Source organism: Hylobates moloch, unplaced genomic scaffold (genome assembly GCF_009828535.3).
Source record: "Hylobates moloch isolate HMO894 unplaced genomic scaffold, HMol_V3 SCAFFOLD_4, whole genome shotgun sequence".
Classification (NCBI taxonomy): domain Eukaryota; kingdom Metazoa; phylum Chordata; class Mammalia; order Primates; family Hylobatidae; genus Hylobates; species Hylobates moloch.
This window is the reverse complement of record NW_026652279.1, coordinates 150,401,488-150,422,374: the sequence shown is the minus strand read 5'-3', so window position 1 is coordinate 150,422,374 and position 20,887 is coordinate 150,401,488. Positions and strand designations below refer to the sequence as shown.

The following is a 20,887-nucleotide window of genomic DNA, read 5'->3' as shown; positions in this document are numbered from 1 at the left end:
GAACTCAGAACCTGAGTAACGCCATTTTGTATAGCACATTTTACAAAGGTTCCTCCATGTCTTTTCATGACTTCATAGCTCATGTCTTTTTAGCCCTGAATAGTACATTGCCTGGGTGTACTGCAGCTTATTTATCCACTCTTTGAAGGATCTTAGCTGCTTACAAGTTTTGACAATTAGGAAAAAGCTGCTATAAACACCATTGTGCAGTGTTTGTGTGGACATACAATTTCAAGTCATATGAGTAAATATCAAGTAGCATGATTGCTGGATTACATGGTAAAAGTGTCATTAGTTTTGCAAGAAATTACCAAAAAGTCTTCCAAAATGGCTGTACCATTTTTTGTTCCCACCAGCAATGAATGAGAGTTCCTATTGTTTCACCTACTCGCCATCATTTGTTGTTGTCAGAGTTTGAAATTTGGGCCATTATAATAGGTATGTAGTGATATCTTAATATTGCTTTAATTTGCATTTCCCTAATGATGTATGATATTTTATATGTTTATTTGTCAACTTGTACTTTCTTTGGTGAGATATGTTTAGATCTTTTGTCTATTTTTTTAATATCAGGTTGTTCCTTTCTTCTTATTGAGTTTTAAGAGATTTGTATATTTTGGATAACAGACCTTTATCAGATATTTTGCAAATAGTTTCTCACAGTTTGTCAAGCCTTCATTTTTAAAATAAACAAAATTCCATAAACAAATGTCTAACTCTATAGAAAGCTAATTATTGCCCTGGGTATTGTCTCTATTTCACAACGTCTAACTGCATAAACTCCTTAAGTGTTCCCAAACTCTGTGTGCATTCTAAGAATACACAATCTTCATTAGGTCAACTACTTTCTGTTTAATAAGCTGTGTTATTGATTAAATATCTTTTTTATACTGTCCTATGGAAACTCTAGGGGCCCTAAAAGGCTTTGATGTGATCAGTGGGTTAGGAGAGATCTTTCTCCAAAGGGATATTGGAATTGACACTGGGTTAAAGACCGTAAGAGACTAGCTCTTGAATGACCTGGACGGATTATGTTAAATCAGGTAATCACTGTCAAGATATTGCCAAACGTCTACTGCTAAAATTTTCTGAAATTCTTTACTATGGGAATGCCAAATGTGTGGCACAAAGTTCTCACTTATTTGACCCCCAGACCCAAGGCAGATATTTTAATTGAATAAAGTCATTTTTTCTGAACCAGGATGATGAATTTCTTCAGTTGAGTGCTCTAGGAAGCTGCTACCAATAGTGAGGACAGCATGACAAAAATAAAATTTGTCATTCTCACTTGGCTACTAAAATTATCTCTGCTTTCCTTCATTAATTAATGTCCTCCACTTTTTCCTTATAAACATATAAAAACAAAAAGGAGTAGATCCTTGTTTTACATATTTGAATTTCTTTTTTCCCCACTTTTAATAACAGGAAAATTTACCACCCTTACAGCATTCATTCATTTCTGAATAAAATACCTAGATTTTACCACCTAACTGGCACTGCTGTAGACAGTGGGATGTGACCATCAATAAGCACACAAAATTTACTACTTTCATGATGCTTACTTTCCAACTGGGGAGAGTGAAGATGAATAAATAGAATGTTTAGTATATTAAAGAATAGCAAATGCTAAAAGTAAAATTGAAATGTGAAATGTGGACAGGGAATGTGTATGAGGGAGGGTGGGGTGTCACACAAGTGGGTTGCAATCTTAGGTAGTGTGACCAAAAAAATGCAACAGTGAGAAAATGACTTTGGAGTAAATATGTGGAGGAGGAGTTTTGATTTGAAGCAGAAGAAAAACAAGTGCTTAAAGCCCTGCTGTACATAGCCTGAGATATTCAATGAACAGTGAGGCGTCCAGTTAATTGGAGAAGAGCAAGCAAGAACATAATTTGAGATGCTAGCAGATAGCATTTTGCGTTTCCTTCATGCCTTTCTATAATTATTTCATCGAATTATTTTAGTAGCTTTTTAACATAGTAGGTATGAGTACACCACTTTACACAGGTGAAGACAGAATCAAAACGTGCTATGCTTTATCTAATGTCTAACAACTAGTAAATTGCAGCATTCCCTCGGAGATGTATAATTTTTGGAATACAAATTCATCACAAATTCTGTTACAGTACAAATGCCACTTCATGACTGAAGAAATAACTAACATCTAAAATGAAAACTATCCTGCCATGTAGTGTCCCTGGCACCTAATTCAAAACAGCATGCAGGCCACATCTTCCAAGTAAATTCACTATTTTAGCAGCTTCCGTCAAGCTAGGCTTCTTATTTGTGGTTTTGTTCATCCATGCCACAGTTCTACTTGATATATATGTCAATGAACTAGAGGAAATTTTTCACTTATGTGCATTGTATTCTCAAAGATACATTTTAAAAAATTGGAGTGAATGCTTATCAAATTACAGAATTTTTTCCTAAGAGGAATTTGAATCACAATTGATCTCAATTACAAAATAAACAGCATTTACACTGTAGATATTATCTTTAGTTTTTGTCTTTTCTTAATACCAAAGCAGATTAGTTGAAGTTCTATGAATGTTTCATTTGAACATAAAATTTAGCAGCTTTTTACACCATTAATTATTTACAAATTGGTTTCAATTTAATCAAATTTGTAACATTTTTATTTTTCTCCAAAGAACAAATAATTTTAATTTTTTCTCACTTTAACAAAGTAGCTAGAAACCATCCTCTAGGATTGCCTATAGGGAATAATCAACTACAGATAAATATATAATTCCCTACTACTAGGGAACTTGGAAATTGCTGTAGTAAAGTTGCCTATTTGAGAAACAACTATAAAAATTCATCAATATCTGAAATCTAGAGGAATTTGCCATTGTGTCTTTTGATCTGGGGTTCATGTTACAAAACCCATGTTGATTTTCTCTGTTCACAAAATGTTAATACATATGGGTAAATTTCCTAGTCATCTGACACAAGTCTTTTCCTGTAAGTCATTTTTTAGAAATTGAGTAGGATGACTGCCTCTACCTTTGAGCTGCCACATGGAGCACCCAAAATAAATTTTCTATATACTTTAAAACATATGTTTAAATAAGATCATTTTTCCATTTTAGTTATATTTTTTAACTTTTATTTTAGATTTGGGGGTGCATGTCCAGGTTTGTTGTATATAGGTAAACTCATGTCAAGGAAGTTTGTTGTACAGATTATTTTGTCACCCAGGTACTAAGCTTAGTACTCAATAGCTATTTTTCCTGTTCCTCTCCCTCCTCCCACCTCCACCCTCAAGGAGGCCCCAGTATCTGTTGTTCCCTTCTTTGTGTTCGTGAGTTGTCATGATTTAGCTTCCATTCATAAGTGAGAACATGCATTATTTGTTTTCTGTTTCTGTATTAGTTTGCTAAAGATAATGGCCTCCAATTCCATCCATGTTCCCAGAAAAGACACAATCTCATTTTTTATGGCTGCATAGTATCCCATGGTGCATATGTATCACATTTTCTTCATCCAATCTGTCACTGATGGGCATTGAGATTGATTCTATGTGTTTGCTATTGTGAACAGTGCTGCAGTGAACATACACATACATGTGTCTTTATAGTGAAATGATTTATATTCCTCTGGGTATAAACTCAGTAATAAGATGGCTGGGTTAAATGGTAGTTCTGTTTTTAGCACTTTGAGGAATCGCCACACTGTCTTCCACAATGGATGAACTAATTTACATGCCCACCAACAGTGTATACTTGTTCTCTTTTCTCCACAACATTGCCACTTGCCAGCATCTGTTATTTTTTGACTTTTTACTATTAGCCATTCTGACAGGTGTGAGATAGTATCTCATTGTGGTTTTGATTTGCATTTCTCTAATAATAAGTGATATTCAGCTTCTTTTCATATGATTTTTGGCCGATGTATGTCTTCTTTAGAGAAATGTCTGTTCATTTCCTCTGCCCACTTTTTAATGGGTTTTCTTTTGTTGTTTGTAAATTTAAGTTCCTTATAGATGCTATATTAGAACTTTGTCAGATGCATAGCTGCAAATATTTTCTCCCATACAGAACATTGTCTGTTTACTCTGTTGATAGTTTCATTTACTGTGCAGAAGCTCTTAAGTTTAATTAGATCCCATTTGTCAATTTTTTGCTTTTTTTGCAATTGCTCTTGGTGTCTTTGTCATAACTCTTTGCCTGTTTCTGTGTCCTGAATGATACTATGTAAGTTGTCTTCTAGCATTTTTATAGTTTTGGGTTTTACATTTAAGTACTAAATCCATCTTGTGTTGATTTTTGTACATGGTGTAAGAAATGGCTTCAGTTTTAATCTTCTGCCTGTAGCTAGCCAGTTAACCCAACACTATTTATTGAATAGGGAGTCTTTTCCCTATTTCTTGTATTTGTCAGCTTTGTGGAAGATCAGATGGTTGTAGGTGTGTGGACTTATTTCTAGGCCTCTATTCTGTTCCATTTGTTTATGTGTCTGTTTTTGTACTAGTACCATGCTGTTTTAGTTAATGTAGCCCTGTGATATAGTTTGAAGTTGGGTAACAAGATGCCTCCAGCTTTGTTCTTTTTTCTTAAGATTGTCTTGGCTATTTGGGCTCTTTTTTTATTCTATATGAATTTTAAAATAGTTTTTTTTTCTGGTACTATGAAGAATATCATTGGTAGTTTGATAGGAATAGCCTTGAGTCTATAAACTGCTGTAGGTAGTATGACCATTTTAATGATATGTATAGGATATCTTTCTATCCAGGAGCAAAGAATTTTTTTAAAATTTGTTTGTGTCATCTCTGATTTCCTTAAGCAGTGTTTTACAGTTCTCATTGTAGAGATCTTTCACCCTCCTGGTTAGCTGTATTCCTAAATATTTTATTCTTTTTGTGGCAATTGTGAATGAGATTGAATTCCTGACTTGGCTCTCAGCTTGGTTGTTGTTGCTGTATAGGAATGCTAGCGATTTTTGTATTCTGAGACTTGCTGAAGTTGTTTATTAGCTTAAGAAGCTTTTGGTCTCAGACTATGGTGTTTTCTAGATATAGAATCATGTCATCTGCAAACAGGGATAGTTTGACTTCCTCTCTTGCTATCTGGATGTCCTTTCTTTCTTTCTCTTGCCTAATTGTTCTGGCCAAAACTTCCAATACTATGTTAAATAGGAGTGGTGAGAGATGGCATCCTTGTCTTGTACTGGTTTTCAAGAATGCTTCCAGCTTTTCCCTATTCAGTATGATGTTGGCTGTGGGTCTGTCATCGATGGTTCTGAGATCAATTAAAACATATCACCCAAATATGTTGAAAATCTACCTAGGCTTTTTCCATTGATGGGCAAAAGTAAAAATATAAAAGGTCTATTTACTTTATGAACTGTAGCAAAATGTAATAGAATATTAAAATTACCCCATATATTATGTGTAAATAGGAAGCCCTTAAGAAATTCACAAAATATACTATCAGAAAACAATTCCACAGCTTAAATATTTTATTTACATATTGAATAATCAGAGAAAGTTTTAGGATATCAGTGGTAGTGTACCAAATCTAAAGTCATTCAATATGTAAAATGCAAAAACTACATCTATCTTATTTTTATTCTTTTGCAAAATTTTTGATCCATGATCATTGGTTAAAATATTTTAAGAACTAGGCATTTTGTCAAGTGATAGAGATTTAGAATATAGGTTAAAATAACAAGTATATAAAATAAGTATCTCATAATTCTACAGAATATTCACATAACTCTTATCTCTCGATTTTGGTGCTTTTATCTACCTGGGGGAGTTTTGCTTTTTCCTTGCCTGGCTTTTTTTGGGGAGGAGGCAGGTGGGACAGAATCTTAATCACTGCAACTTCTGCCTCCTGGGTTTGAGTGATTCTTGTGGCTCAGCCTTCCAAGTGGCTGGGATTAAAAACCTGTGCCACTATACCCAGCTAAGTTTTTCTCCTCCATTGATCTGTGTGCCTTGGCCTCCCAAAATGCTGGAATTACAGGCAAGAGCCACTGTGCTCAGTCACATATTTCTATAACATTTTAAAAGACCATCTGGATTGAGTTGGTTCTAATTCCTATGTATCACTTTAGGAATCTGTGTGCTAGTGCTCAGGATAGCTATTAGATTGAAACTGTCTATTCCTGTTTTTGATTAGACCAGTAAATTTTTGCACTTGGTTTATTGCTCACCAATGTGGTCCAGAAGTCAAAAAGAATCTTTAATATACAATAGGTATTTTTAAAATTATATTAATCAAATAACACAAATTAAAAGCTATAATATTTTGGTAGATATTGTAGAGCAATAGAAATAGTTACAAAAAGCCTTTTATAGATTTGATGGTATAAAATGACACTAGTAATACAACATGTTGCATGATATTTTGCAGCATACAAAAATGCTGATATAAAATGAGGATGCTCTAAGCAAAAATGGGTAGAATTTCTTTGTGGATTTTTGTTTGTTTTTGTTTTGTTTTGTTCTTCTTTTTGAAACAGAATCTTGCTCTGTCACCCAGGCTAGAGTACAGTGGCACCATCTCAGCTCACTGCAACCTCTGCCTTCTGGGTTCAAACAATTCTTCTGCCTCAGCCTCCCGAGTAGCTGGGATTACAGGCATGTGCCACAATGCCCGGCTAATTTTTGTATTTTTAGTAGAGATGGTATTTCACCCTCACATTTGCCAGGCTAGTCTCAAACTCTTTAACTCAGGTGATCTGCCCGCCTCAGCCTCCCAAAGTGCTGGGATTGCAGGCGTACAACACTGTGCCCAACCTGTTTTTAAAATATAATTGAGCATTAATATATTTAACATGGAGTTACTGCTTTCTTAATAAAAATAACTTAAAATTGCATGAACACATAAAAATCCCTCACATATCTTCCTAATAATAAAAACAAATAATATAAACATTTATTTCATGCAATTATAATTAAACTACATCTATCCCTGATTTAATATTGATTCTTTTAAACATACTATGTAATAATTAAGTTTAAGAATCTCATTACAACATTGCAACAATTAAAAGACTCTTATGTGTAATCTATGTTCCTAGGCCTATAAGTTATCAAAAAAGTAAATGAGAATTTATCATTGTTAAATATGACAATAAGTGGTCAATATGGCAAAATGGCAATTATATGAATGAGCCAATTGAGAATTAGGCGAACTAAAAGGAAACTAAGGAGTATCCTTTAACCAATAATCTCCTTGAAGGCAGAAGCTGTACCATGTTCATTCTAATTGTAGTTATGATCATGCTGCCTATCACATTAGAAATAATACATATTTGTTAAAATGATTTATGATATTTTAATTAATTGATTTTCCTAATGATTCAGATGGTATGTAGTATGAACACACACGATTCCCTGTCTGCTTTTTTTCCAGCTGTTTTTGGTATTTGACTGAGCCTCCTTCCAAAGAATAAAGAAATGATGGAAACAAATGAAAACATTATGGCTAATATTCAAAAGCTATGCCATTACCTAAAGTTGTGTAAGCTAACCGGAAAGAGATCCTGTGCCTGTCCGACTTTATTGTAACACTGCAAATATTAATACCAGTGTTCAAGAGGGCATGGGCAGGAATGGAAACCTACAAAGGTAAAGGGCATAGCACATATTTAGGAATGAAAGGCTACACTCATGTTAAAAAAGGTTTCATTGGACTAATTCTATGTTAAACAACTTAGATCCCAAAGTAAAACAGTACACAGAGTAAGAATGTACTAGAGATGCCAGCACAGGTCATCTGGTAATGGGGACAGAAATACAATTCAATTTATTTGGGTTTATTACATATTAATATTGATATGCTGCTTTTACGTGTCTGTCTTTTTACTTTCATATATCTGGTTCTGAAACAATCTGATTTTTAAAACTAACAATAACGTGTGCTGAGCCTGCATGATGAAGCACAGACGCTGAAATGTAGCACATCCTCTAAGGTAAAGAAGACCATCTGTGAGTCCACTTAAGACACAGCCAAGCTATGTTCTACTATATTGGAAATAAATTACATTTCTTATGTGAAATATCTACACAAGGTATCATCAATATGCGTTCTTCCTGGCTTTATGTTTTCAGTCCATTGTCCAGGAAGATAATTTATATAGCATTCATAATTGTATCTTCCATAATCTATAGACTTTTAGCTCACTATGTGGGTTCCTTTCATTAGGGTTATGTACACTTGTTATGAGAACCATGATCCAGGCACTAAAAACATCCTTGTTTAATAATGCCCAGAATGACTATTTATAAATAATGTTTTTGAGACAAGAAAAGTAAACTATAAGTATTTGAGGTGAAGGATATGTTCATTAGGATATGTTAATTTTGTGTTTTTTGGCTGCATAAATGTCTTCTTTTGAGAAGTATCTGTTCATGTCCTTCGCCCACTTTTTGATGGGGTTGTTTTTTTCTTGTAAATTTGTTTGAGTTCATTGTAGATTCTGGATATTAGCCCTTTGTCAGATGAGTAGGTTGCAAAAATTTTCTCCCATTCTGTAGGTTGCCTGTTCACTCTGATGGTAGTTTCTTTTGCTGTGCAGAAGCTCTTTAGTTTAATTAGATCCCATTTGTCAATTTTGGCTTTTGTTGCCATTGCTTTTGGTGTTTTAGACATGAAGTCCTTGCCCACGCCTATGTCCTGAATGGTATTGCCTAGGTTTTCTTCTAGGGTTTTTATGGTTTTAGGTCTAACATGTAAGTCTTTAATCCATCTTGAATTAATTTTTGTATAAGGTGTAAGGAAGGGATCCAGTTTCAGCTTTCTACATATGGCTAGCCAGTTTTCCCAGCACCATTTATTAAATAGGGAATCCTTTCCCCATTGCTTGTTTTTGTCAGGTTTGTCAAAGATCAGATAGTTGTAGATATGCAGCATTATTTCTGAGGGCTCTGTTCTGTTCCATTGATCTATGTCTCTGTTGTGGTACCAGTACCATGCTGTTTTGGTTACTGTAGCCTTGTAGTATAGTTTGAAGTCAGGTACATGGATGAAACTGGAAAACATCATTCTCAGCAAACTATCGCAAGGGCAAAAAACCAAATACCACATGTTCTCACTCATAGGTGGGAATTGAACAATGAGAACTCATGGACACAGGAAGGTGAACATCACACTCTGGGGACTGTTGTGGGGTGGTGGGAGGGGGGAGGGGCAGCATTAGAAGAGATACCTAATGCTAAATGATGAGTTAATGGGTGCAGCAAAACAACATGGCACATGGATACATATGTAACAAACCTGCACATTGTGCACATGTACCCTAAAACCTAAAGTATAATAATAAAAAAATAAAAAAATAAAGATATGTTAATTTTACATTGTATACATATATCATAGCATCACTTTGTACCCCATAAATATAAACAATTATAATTTGCCAATATAGAATAAAATAAAAAATAAAAGAAAAATGACAAATCATAATATAATGACAACTATGAATCTTTTATGGATAACAATACAAAAATTTGAGAGCATCTAAATAAAATTATCATGTAAACTCCCAAATTTCTTCACTTTCGTTATTTAAGAACACTTAGGCAATGGCATCTTTTGTATTCTTCTCTGTCCTCCTTTTGCTCATTCTTATTCAACTGATATTCTTCAATAAACCTTGTGCCGCATTTATCCCAGAGCATTCTAATTTGTGTCACTTCCTTAGATTAGATGCTTGCTAAAAACCAACGAAGATTCCTAATCTTTGCATAGTATCAAGTCAAAGCTTACTTTCTCCACAAAGTCTTCATTGATGAAGCTCCTCAGGAAGTTTGCTTTCCTCCAGTACAATTTTCTACTTACCTATAACTTGTGGCTACCTTCTCTTTCTATTTTCTTGGCACTAATTTTTGTTTTACTGCCTGCTACTGCTGTTTTGCTTTTATTAACTATGTTGCATCTGAATAAAATGATAGAGGGGACATTATTATTTTTATTGGACAAAGGATATTTCAAATTATGTACCAATTGGGAATACATTTCTCTGTTAACATAAAATTACATACCATTTAACTTCTTCTGTAAAATTCTATTCAATTATGTGAATTGTATTTGAAAAATGTGAGTTATAGTGCTTTATATTAGAAAATAGTAAAAACTCAAATACATTTATCAGGAATTATGTTTTTAATGTAATGGACTTTTATGCAATAATGCAAGGATACACAGATTATTTCTAAGAGTATTCTGCTTTTTTCTGAATTATAAGTTACTTGACTATTACTAATGTAATTGAACTAGTTGGCTTGCAAAAAGAATATGAAAAAGCAAGAATATTACTAGTTTTTGAGTATCTATAACGTACAAGACATGAGCTAGGTGAATATATCTGTGTATTTGATTAATTTTTCCTTAAATTTCTCAAGGTAGGGATTTTTACTACATTTTTAAATGCCATTTTTTGTTTAGACAATGTCCTCTTACAGGACTTCATTCTCCAAGCAATAGCGTATGTTAAAGATTAGGTAGAAGAGTGGGTAAATTTACTTAGTTCTCTGTTGCCCCCTAGGCAGGTGAGCTGAAAACATTTTTTAATCTACACATTACCTAGCTTCTTTGACTTGAAAGAGTTGAAATAAATATATAACATGAATGTTCATTTTTTTGACACTAGTTATAGCTCACTAAATCTTAATAAATGAAGTCTGCTATTAATGTTAGCAGAATATATATACCTTATCTTAAGTCAACATTGCTGGACTATTTCATGAGTTTTGAATACCCATCTTTCCATTTGAAACAGCATTAGTCAACAAAAGCATCCACTTATCAAGATAGCTTAGGTTTGCAATAGATGTTCATTATTTACCTTTCTAAACACTCAGCTTCTTTCAAAGGCCCTGACAAGCCAAATAAACCAGCTATTCCTCATGCAGAGAGTGTGTGAGCATGGCTTTTGTTCTTTCAATTGCAAGAGATACATGGAAAAAAAGATTTCTTGAGAGATTTGTGAGGTGCAGGTTTTATTTGATAATCAGACACCATTTTGACTGAATGGAAAAGAAATGTACAGCATTTTCTATCGTTTATGCAATCTTTTTGCCTTCTTTATCCCAAAATGACCAGTAAAATCAATTGAGGAATTCATAAAGTTAATTAAGAACTTCATAAAGATGGAATGGCAAAGGCTTTTGACTTCAGTTGTTTTCAATTCTAGAGTAATGAATAATTCTAATGTACTCAAGTATTTTTTAACTGGTGATAATTATTAGTATTTATTTGTGTTCTAAAAGTTGGCTTATTTTCATGTTTGTTGGTAGGTTTATAAGGGCACGCATTTGTCAGTGATCACATTTCACAGAGTGCCGAGGACCAGGCTATATAATTTGGTTTATTGAATGCCAGCAGGACACCATGTAATTTCAGAAGATCAATGTGCTATTGTTGATGAATATTATGATGATGGTTGGTGTATTTTTTTATTATCTGTACAACACTAATATCTTATTGCTTTAATTTTTCAATGCAACAAAATAAATGTCACAGCCATATGGAATACATTATATTGTGTACAATACGAGCAAAAACATTTAGAAAGTATCTTTAAAAATTAAAAATAACAAAATAATACATAGATCTAACAACATACTGAAAAATCAAATATACACTCAAGGCATGAACTTCATTGTTTTTGATATTTTTATTATAGAGTATCTATCTCTTGGCTTCCTGAGAATCTGTCGTGATTAAATAGTGAATGAAAGAAACTGAATGGTATGTAACTGGCTTTTTCAAATACAGCTAATTACAAGTAAAGTAGCCACAGAGCAATGGATGAACACTGTAATTAAAAAGAATTGCACAGATAATCCTATGAAAATTGCAGAGATAAGAGTAGATATTTATTTTTGATAAAATAATAAGCCAGGGCTGAATTTCAGTTTTTGAGGCTCATAAGAGTAATATAATTCTAAACAAAATATTTCTTTTTAGCATTTTAAGTTATTATGAAAATATACTTATAAATAATATTAATAATTAAATTATAAATAATTTAATTATTGGTCATTTGTTTTATTGAGTAGGTGTACAAAATGATTTTCATCAATTAAAAAAGAATACAAGGAAGTTATTTTTCAAAACAACTAAAATTCTACTTAAGCCAATAGCTTCCATTTAATACCATGAATACCTAGAAATATTTTCTCCTCAGCTTTTTGACTCTGCATGACAGACAGCTTTGTCAATTTAACTTTTTGTACACACATTTTTGATATCGTGACACTACTCTCTGAGGGCTAAACTATGTGGAGATAAGTTGTTTTAGAATATTTAAAAGATACCTTAAAATCACAATGTTGCCTTTTAAAAATAGTTTATTGAAGGCATCTTAAAAATGATAAGGCACTAAATTTGCATTGTATTTTAGCCTGAGGATTAGCTTTAGAAAGTTCTTGGGCTAGGAGGCTGATCACCTCACATATCCTGGAAATATTTAATTAACTCCTCTCCACCACACCCCTATGAGCAATTCCTTACCATTCTAAATGCACAGATGCAACTTGGAAATGCACAAGAAGAGATAGAGCATAAAGGCTTCTTTGCTGGGCACCTCCAACATGAGGATCTCAAGTGCCAAGGGCCTAGTTTTGATAATATGGGAAGAAATAGAAGAGAGTAACTGTATCTCATCTCTAGACACCTCTTGCTCACTGTTGCCGGGAAATGTTACAGACTTTGCATCATTTGTCTGTATGTGTCATTTCATTCATTTTAAAACTCCCTTTAACAGATCTAATTTTTTTAATTGAGAGGTAAAAAGTGGATATATTTTCAGTGTACTTATCTGATTTTTTAAAACGTGTAAACATGACTATCAATAATGTAGTAAACACTGACTCCTTTCTTCTTATATATTCATATACCTAATATTTCCTAGTAATGTTCTAGTTCAGTTTTTAACTTTTTCTCTTATTATTTTGTCTTTTGTTGATACTTTATACTTTCATATTACTTTATCTATTAAAATATATTTAAAATTTATTTATTCATTTATTTAAAATTCATATTATATAATTTAAGCACAATATAATATTTAACAAAGTAACAAAATTGATTCATAATAATTATCAAATTTAAAGAAAGAGGCTATATATAAGAAAACAGTATATATTCTATATGAGAAAGGCAGGGCTTGCTCTTGCTCAAAGCCTGTTTCTAGGCCATGAGACATCTTTCTATAAATTAGAAAAATGGTTCTTTTTATGGATGGATCCAGCTCTGCAGCTAGAAATCTTAATGAATAGACAGCGCTTTATGTGCAGGAAAATGGTACTGGATGCATGACTTGAAGTAGAGCACACAAGCTTAATTCCATCTCCTTTATTCCCCTTGGTCAGGAACCTCTGTGTAATGCAAAATTCATACATATATATGATCATATTGCTTGTAGCACTCCTTCTAACCTCTCTATAGCACAATATAAATATAAAGTAAAAGTTAGAAATAATGTCACAAAATTACTTCACTTGCAAGATATATTAGTTTGTCAGGCCAAAATTTCTACCCATATCCAACTATACATACTCTTTCCTGCAACTTGCCTTTGCAAATGTGAAATAACTATGCTTCTTTCGATGGCAACCCCTCTGAACTGAGACAACGATCCCTTTATATCTCATTTACTAAATGTTCTTTAAAATATGTAGAAGCACTTAAGCTTTCTATAAAGACCTTAGCACAAAACGAAATAGAAAGTAGAATGTGTTCACGAACTTATTTCTCTTTATCAGCCCGAATTTAGTCTATGGAAGCCAACAGTATTTAAACTTTCTTAGTGCGACTCTCAGAGAAACAACACAAGAGTGTGACATAATGGGTACTAGAATCACATTTCCAACAATTTTATAAGTTTCCTATTCTCCTGAGTACTTCCTCTTAAACAAACAAAGTAATTCACTTCCATCCAAACAAATTAAGAAAACAAGTTTCCTCTGGACTTTGCCTCATTTTGTTCTACAAATCTCTTCCAAAATTAAAACCTCTTATGACAGATATACACCCCTGTATTTTACATGGTATTACTCTTGGAATTCTATAACCCTCATGATAGATGTATTACATTCCTTTCAAATTGCTTGCATTTCCCTCGACTTTTGAAGTTATCTCAATGAATTCTTTTCTTGCTGTTCTAGGAATTTGCTGTACCATTGTGCCCAGAATTGGTTCCTTCCAGTGGGTTCTGCATCTCGCTGACTTCAAGAATGAAGCTGTGGACCCTCGCGGTGAGTGTTACAGTTTTTAGAGATAGTGTGTCTGGAATTTGTTCCTTCAGAGGTTCAGATTTGTCCAGAGTTCCTTCCTTCCGGTGGGTTCGTGGTCTTGCTGACTTCAGGAATGAAACCACAGACCTTCACAGTGAGTGTTACAGCTCTTAAAGGTGGTGTGTCTGAGTTGTTTGTTCCTCCCGGTGGGTTCGTGGTCTGACTGACTTCAGGAGTGAAGCCGCATACCTTAGCAGTGAGTGTTACAGCTCATAAAGGTAGTGAGGACCCAAAGAGGGAGCAGCAGCAAGATTTATTGTGAAGAGTGAAAGAACAAAGCTTCCACAGCGTGGAAGGGGACCCGAGCAGGTTGCCGCTGCTGGCTCTGGTGGCCGGCTTTTATTCCCTTATTTGGCCCTGTCCACATCCTGCTGATTGGTCCATTTTACAGAGTGCTGACTGGTTCATTTTACAGAGTGCTGATTGGTGCGTTTACAATCCTTTAGCTAGATACATAGCGCTGATTGGTATCTTTTTACAGAGTGCTGACTGGTGCATTTACAATCCTTTAGCTAGACAGAAAAGTTCTCCAAGTCCCCACTCGACCCAGGAAGTCCAGCTGGCTTCACCGCTCACCATTTCTCATTTCTCCATTGAAATATTTCAAAATGCCCTGTCCTGTAGCTGCGTGTCAGGTTGTAAATATCAGTTCAGTAACATTTATAAAGAACTTACAATGTAGAGGCCTTATGCCAAAGTGTCTTTCATATTTAACAACCCAGGCAACAACAGCAACATCATCAAGAATAAATATTATCGTTTACTCTTAATCCTTTCTAGGTAATGCCCCACTTCTTTTGATCACGCCCGACGTATAGAAAAAAAATGTGACTCTCTCAAATTCCAATTCTTTTCTCCTCTCAGTGCTATATGTATAACCCACCTAATCTCCAAAGTTTATATCCAAAGATCACATTTCATTGTTTATTTGCTTCGATCACTTAGAATTTTGATAATAAAATTCTCTTTTGAAATGCTCTTCTTTCTTTTGTTGCCATGACACTAGTCTCTCTCTGAGTCTTCTTTATATGATGAAACTTTTCTACCCATGATCCAACAGACTAATTTTCCTTTATTTACATTTAAATCATTTTTGCATTAGGTTATTTCTTAAACTCTCTTCCCTCTTCATATTCTGTGTTCTCTTGCGTACTCCAAAAAGAACGTCAATAGTCATGAGCACAGAGAAAACCCTGTTTTCTCTCTTTGCACATTTCAAAAAGAGTAAGAATGATCAGGCATGCTATAGTAATTTTGTGTTTATTGGCTAATATTTGAAGTGTTTAATAAGAATCATTTAAAATGGTTACTCCCATCAGTATGTCTTTAGGGTTATCTACAGGAATGCTACTAACCATGAAGGTTTTATACAAGGATACAATTCTCTACTTTTTAATGAGTTCTTGTCTTTCCTAACAGTTGCATTGGCAGTGATTAATTTTAGTTTATTTCCCATATTAAATATAGATTGTGCATTTCAAAAGAGAAATGCTTAGTATCTCAAATGTTGGCCACTCACCCTTAGGTACTCATTTATTTTCTGCTTCTGCAGATTACTGAATTGGCTAATTACCTCAAAGCACTGTGTCAAGAACTCATTTCTGTTAAATGCTGATAATGTTTAAGTAGCAATAAGTGTTTATCTACAGGATGTTTTTGTAGAATCCAAATGCACTATATATGTCATTTCATAACAAATAAAAGAAAAAAATTTAAATCCTACACAAAGCTCTTAGTGATAGTATAAGTTCCTCTGTCTACAGTGGCCTTGATTATGACAGCACGGATTAACAATCACCAAAGTCAGATATAAATTGTAATTGATAAAATAAAGACAGCTGGTTCATGAATATAAGAACATAAGAGTTGGGCATTGACTGATTGGAATGACATTTTTTGGATTAAAAAATTTATAAAATTTTTATTTTTTCTTTGCTTCAGAGAATAGAGAAAAAACATGGTTTTCTGAAAAACAATTCTGCAAAAACATTGACATTAACAAAAAAACACACCCTCTTGGAAAAGAGGATAACATGTTGGTCAATGGTTAAATTATATTTACTTTGATATGTCTCTGCAGGTTAAATCAATACCTGTATGAAGCTTGAAGTTCACATTTATTATGGAGGGCACTTGTAAAAGTGTATTTGAAGCCTGTAAGAGCCAGAAGGACTCAGTCATACGCTACCTTCTGTGCCTGATGTTTTCCTTTGAACTAGGGAGAGACGTGAACATACAGTCTGTTATTGTAGCTTGTGCACAAAGACTCAAATAAGAAAGATATGGGTGTCTGTATAAGAAAAGGTTTAGAAAACTTGGCATATTTTCTATGAATGTTAAGAACTTGTATTGTTGTAATTCTGTAAGTCTAAATGCAATTGAAGGAAACAAACATCTCTATGTCTAATGAGATTAACTGAAACATAATTGAACAAAACTGGAAATAAAGAAAAATCTATCAAATAATTAAGAAATAATGCTATTTTCTTCTAATGAAGTCATAATGTTCTCTCATTTTTAAATTAAGAAAGTAGTAACTCCAATATAAAGCACCTATAGCAGTGATCTCAGGCACTTCGTTACCTGACATAATACCTTATAGTATAAAACTGTTGAGATCTAAAAATATGCAACCAGTTAAATCTGCCTCCTTATTTATTTTAAGACAGTATTAAAATATGACATTGAAAAGAATAATAATATGATATGACATAATGTGATGTGATATGACATACATAATATAAAATAATATATCATATCTTACTCCACATTTTGGGTTACTTGCAGAATGCTAGTATTGAACTTGGGTTGAATTCTTCGGAACAGAATGATATGGCTCAGAAAGAAAGGGAGGCATTCCAGGAGGAGATATTGTATAATTAAAAATACAGAATTTGCCGAGGTGGGTGGATGATGAGGTCAGGAGATTGAGATCATCCTGGCTAACATGGTGAAACCCTGTCTCTACTAAAAATAAAAAAAAAAATTTAGCCGGGTGTGGTGGCATGCGCCTGTAGTCCCAGCCACTTGGGAGGCTGAGGCAGGAGAATTGCTTTAACCTGGGAGGCAGAGGTTGCAGTGAGCTGAGATCACGCCACTGCACTCCAGCCTGGGCAACAGAGTGAGACTCCATCTCAGAAAACAAAAAACAAAAACAAAACCCAGAATTTATGATAAGAGTAATTAAACACATATAAAATCATACATATCACTGTGTTGATGCATAGTATTCTGAAATTGTCTGTACTTGATTAAAAAAAAACAAATGCACATAGTGTAACTTCCATACACAAAGGCTCTTTTCTTCATCCTCATGGCATCCATTATGGTACTTTCTGCTGAACCTAAACAGCTCGTGTCCTTGTTAAAAGAAAGTTTCTAGTGGAGAGTACACAGGATATCTACTAACTAAGGCAGGACACTATCTTTGATGTCTAGATAGAGACAAAAATACACATAGAGGGAGGTAGGAGTTTATAGACAAAAAAGTATTTGATATTATATGAATCTAAATATTAATTTGGGTCTACCAGTTACTAATTTTATGCTTTCTTCATCTGCAATATTGGGATAATACTACTTGACTTTTAAAATATTAAACACAGTGCCTTGCATATAGTAGGGATTTAACATTTTAAAATGCTTACATTAAGATAATATTTTAGTCAAAGCTGTGTCTTTGAAATAGCTAAGCATCCTGTCATAGGTTACTGATACAAGTCAAGCATACTGTGAAATGCTTCTGGAGGGAGTTTCAGGTTTGTAAGACTGATGGTTCCATCTTTTAAATTTACTACCCCTAGCAAGAGTCATAGAAAGGAACACATCTATATTCTTTTGTTTTTTGGCAATTATTGTATTCATGGCAAGTATCCAAATATTTATTCAATAAGAAAAAATCCATCTTTTCTCAGAAAACATGTCAAATGGAGATGCTGTTGGCCCTGATCTTGGATCTACATATTCCTGCAAAGATACACCCCACTGCAATAAAAGGGACTAGTACATCAGAATTACTGCAAAAATATACTACCTTTCCTGACATAGAATTAGTGATCAAAATCAAAATTGTGAACCTCACCAATGTAGTTTTTGATGCTATACATCTGAGTGGAAGCAAATTTGACAATGTAGTTGTCCAATTAGACATGGAGCATTAACTGCCCATTGCGATGAAGAAGGCAGGGTATCTTATGTGGAGTTAGAGAATGGCTTAGATGAAGTACAAGGGCAGAGTTATAGACTTTTTTAAAGGGTAGTTTTATAATGGTTCTGACAGAAATGAAAGAAAGCACAAAAATCTCTCTTTGGAAAACACAGATGCTGTCATCTTCATACCAGCTCTTTTTTTGTTAATGACCTCTAGCTTAACTTCCAAATATATTAAAACCATCGCTAGTTTTTACGTGCTCAGAGACATCAATGAGCCAATACCGCTGAGTTTGTTTATGGCTTGGTGCCAAAAGAAATGTGTTATATTTGATATATCCGTTCTCACTATTAAAGAGGTTAGCTATCAAATCTACATCTGAGGACATCTAGATTGATGCAGGAAATTTTGATTAATGAAGCTCCCTCACCACAAAGTACAAATGAAGCATACAGTGACATTAGTGAGAAAACTAAAGCTGTCAGTTTCTTCTATATTGTCTGTGAACTTGCTAAGCTCAGCATTTCTTATAACATCTGGGCCACAACTGATACTGAGCTCCTCTGTGAAGGGATTTACTTCCGGACCATTATCACTCCACCCTTATCCAATTCTATGTACTTTTTCCACTTCTTCTTAATATCTGGATAAACATAGACTTGTTTTGGTAGCAATTTCACTGAACAAAGAGAGTATTTAGTTTTCCTTCAGTTCTAAATATAGACTGCATGAAAATAACTTCACATAGTATAGGAATATAATGAAAACTCATTTTCTGTTTGAATTAGCCAGTTTTTTTCCCATGGATAGCAATTAAGGACACTGACAAACACTGCATAGAATTTTACAACCAGATATCTGTGAGAAATTGTGATTTATTTTCCCTACCGAGATATACTACACCCCAAACCCAGATAAAGTGTCAGAATTTAATAGAAATGCATATTAGAATCAACAAAAGTGAGTACAATGATGCTTCTTGAAGGTTCATGATAACATGATAACCCTTTCCCTAATAATGTATGTTAGTGTGTAGGTGTATGTGTGTGTGTGCGTGCGTGTTGGGGGGTGTGGCGATGCAGAATAATCTTGTTAGAGCTGAACTCTCATCCACTCTCTCATGGTTTTGGTTTTCCAGCATTAACTTTGTAAGAGGTTCTTTTCATTCATTCTTTTTTCCTTTTTTTTTTTTAATTTTGGGGAATTTGTCGACATAGTGCCTTCAATAACCCCAGCCCCTAAATATTATTTATTTCCTTACATTCACTGTTAGTGTTAGTAAATAGAAAAGTCATATTTTTCTGAATATTGGTTATAATTTGTTTGGCTGTAATGTATCCAACACATTTTACTGTGATATGAAAAAAAAAAAAATTATTACGTGTCAGTTTAGAATCTGCTTTTTCCCAAATTTATTGATAATGCTTTTCTGAACCCCTTCAAATTTAATTAAATTATAAAGATATACCTCCAGGTAGTACATATTCCTGAATATAGTGGAATATCTGCAAACACAAGTCTTTGCAAAGAGGCCTGAGTTTCAGCGATTTTCTATGGCACCTCTAAATTTTGAAAAACTCATTGTATAAATGAATGTGCTTATCCACTTTCCTACTCTAAGACTATCTGCTAAACTGAAACTGAACTAGCTTCCTACTAAGCAATCTAGGGCATTCTGTATATAACAGAATTTAAATAAACCAATCTTTTGCAATAATCTGCACACACACTAATTTTCTCTGATTTTATCTGCCCTATAACAATACTCAATTAACATGGGCTTGGTACTTTGAGATAATAGTATTAAGTAGCAATTCTTTAATGAGATCCTTCAAATAATTGACTTTCCTTGACAAAAATAATTACAGTAGAACACTGCCCAATCATTCTGGGCAGTGAAAATGTTAGATGAAACTGCCACTCTAGCGTAGGTTATTTCACATCTCAATAATGAAGGATAAAAAATGGCTCTCAGCTAAAATTTTGTAGGCATTGCAGAATTATAGGAGCTAAAGCTATTCAAATCAGCCCTTTTGTCTTTTAATCAGCTAGTGTAAGAGAGAAGTTGCCTCATACTGCCTTGCAGCCTCTATCTCTTGGTCTCCCAGGATGCACTAAACAGGTAGTTCAATTTAAAGTAGTTACCAGTCACTGGCTGAAACCACCAAATCATGAACCAAACCTTTAAGTGGAAGGAGCTAGTCCCTTTAATTCTGGCAACTTTTGATAGGTTAGTAGTTTTGAATAATATTCAATAGCAGTGTACTGTTCAGAAATTCTCTCACCTCCAAAACCACTACACATAATTCCAAGTACACTATAATGCCCCCATGAATAGATGGGCCTCTTCTTAAAATTTACATAATCCTAGTCCTATCAGAGTACACAATAAAACATTAACACAAGTGTATTCATTTTCTTTAAGAGCTCCATAAAGTGATTTGATAAATTGATTACAGGGTTTCTTATACCTTAGTTATTTGGGT

At 33.9% G+C, this 20,887-nt stretch overlaps 1 long non-coding RNA gene across 1 annotated transcript; it reads left to right on the top strand.

The window, feature by feature from the left end:
• The first annotated feature begins 356 nt into the window (after nucleotides 1-356).
• LOC116466465 (uncharacterized) lies at nucleotides 357-16,614 on the top strand. The gene is made up of 4 exons (XR_004247562.1): nucleotides 357-438; nucleotides 11,638-11,702; nucleotides 14,123-14,212; nucleotides 16,193-16,614. It is a non-coding gene; the product is annotated as an uncharacterized LOC116466465 (long non-coding RNA).
• Nucleotides 16,615-20,887: the final 4,273 nt, after the last annotated feature.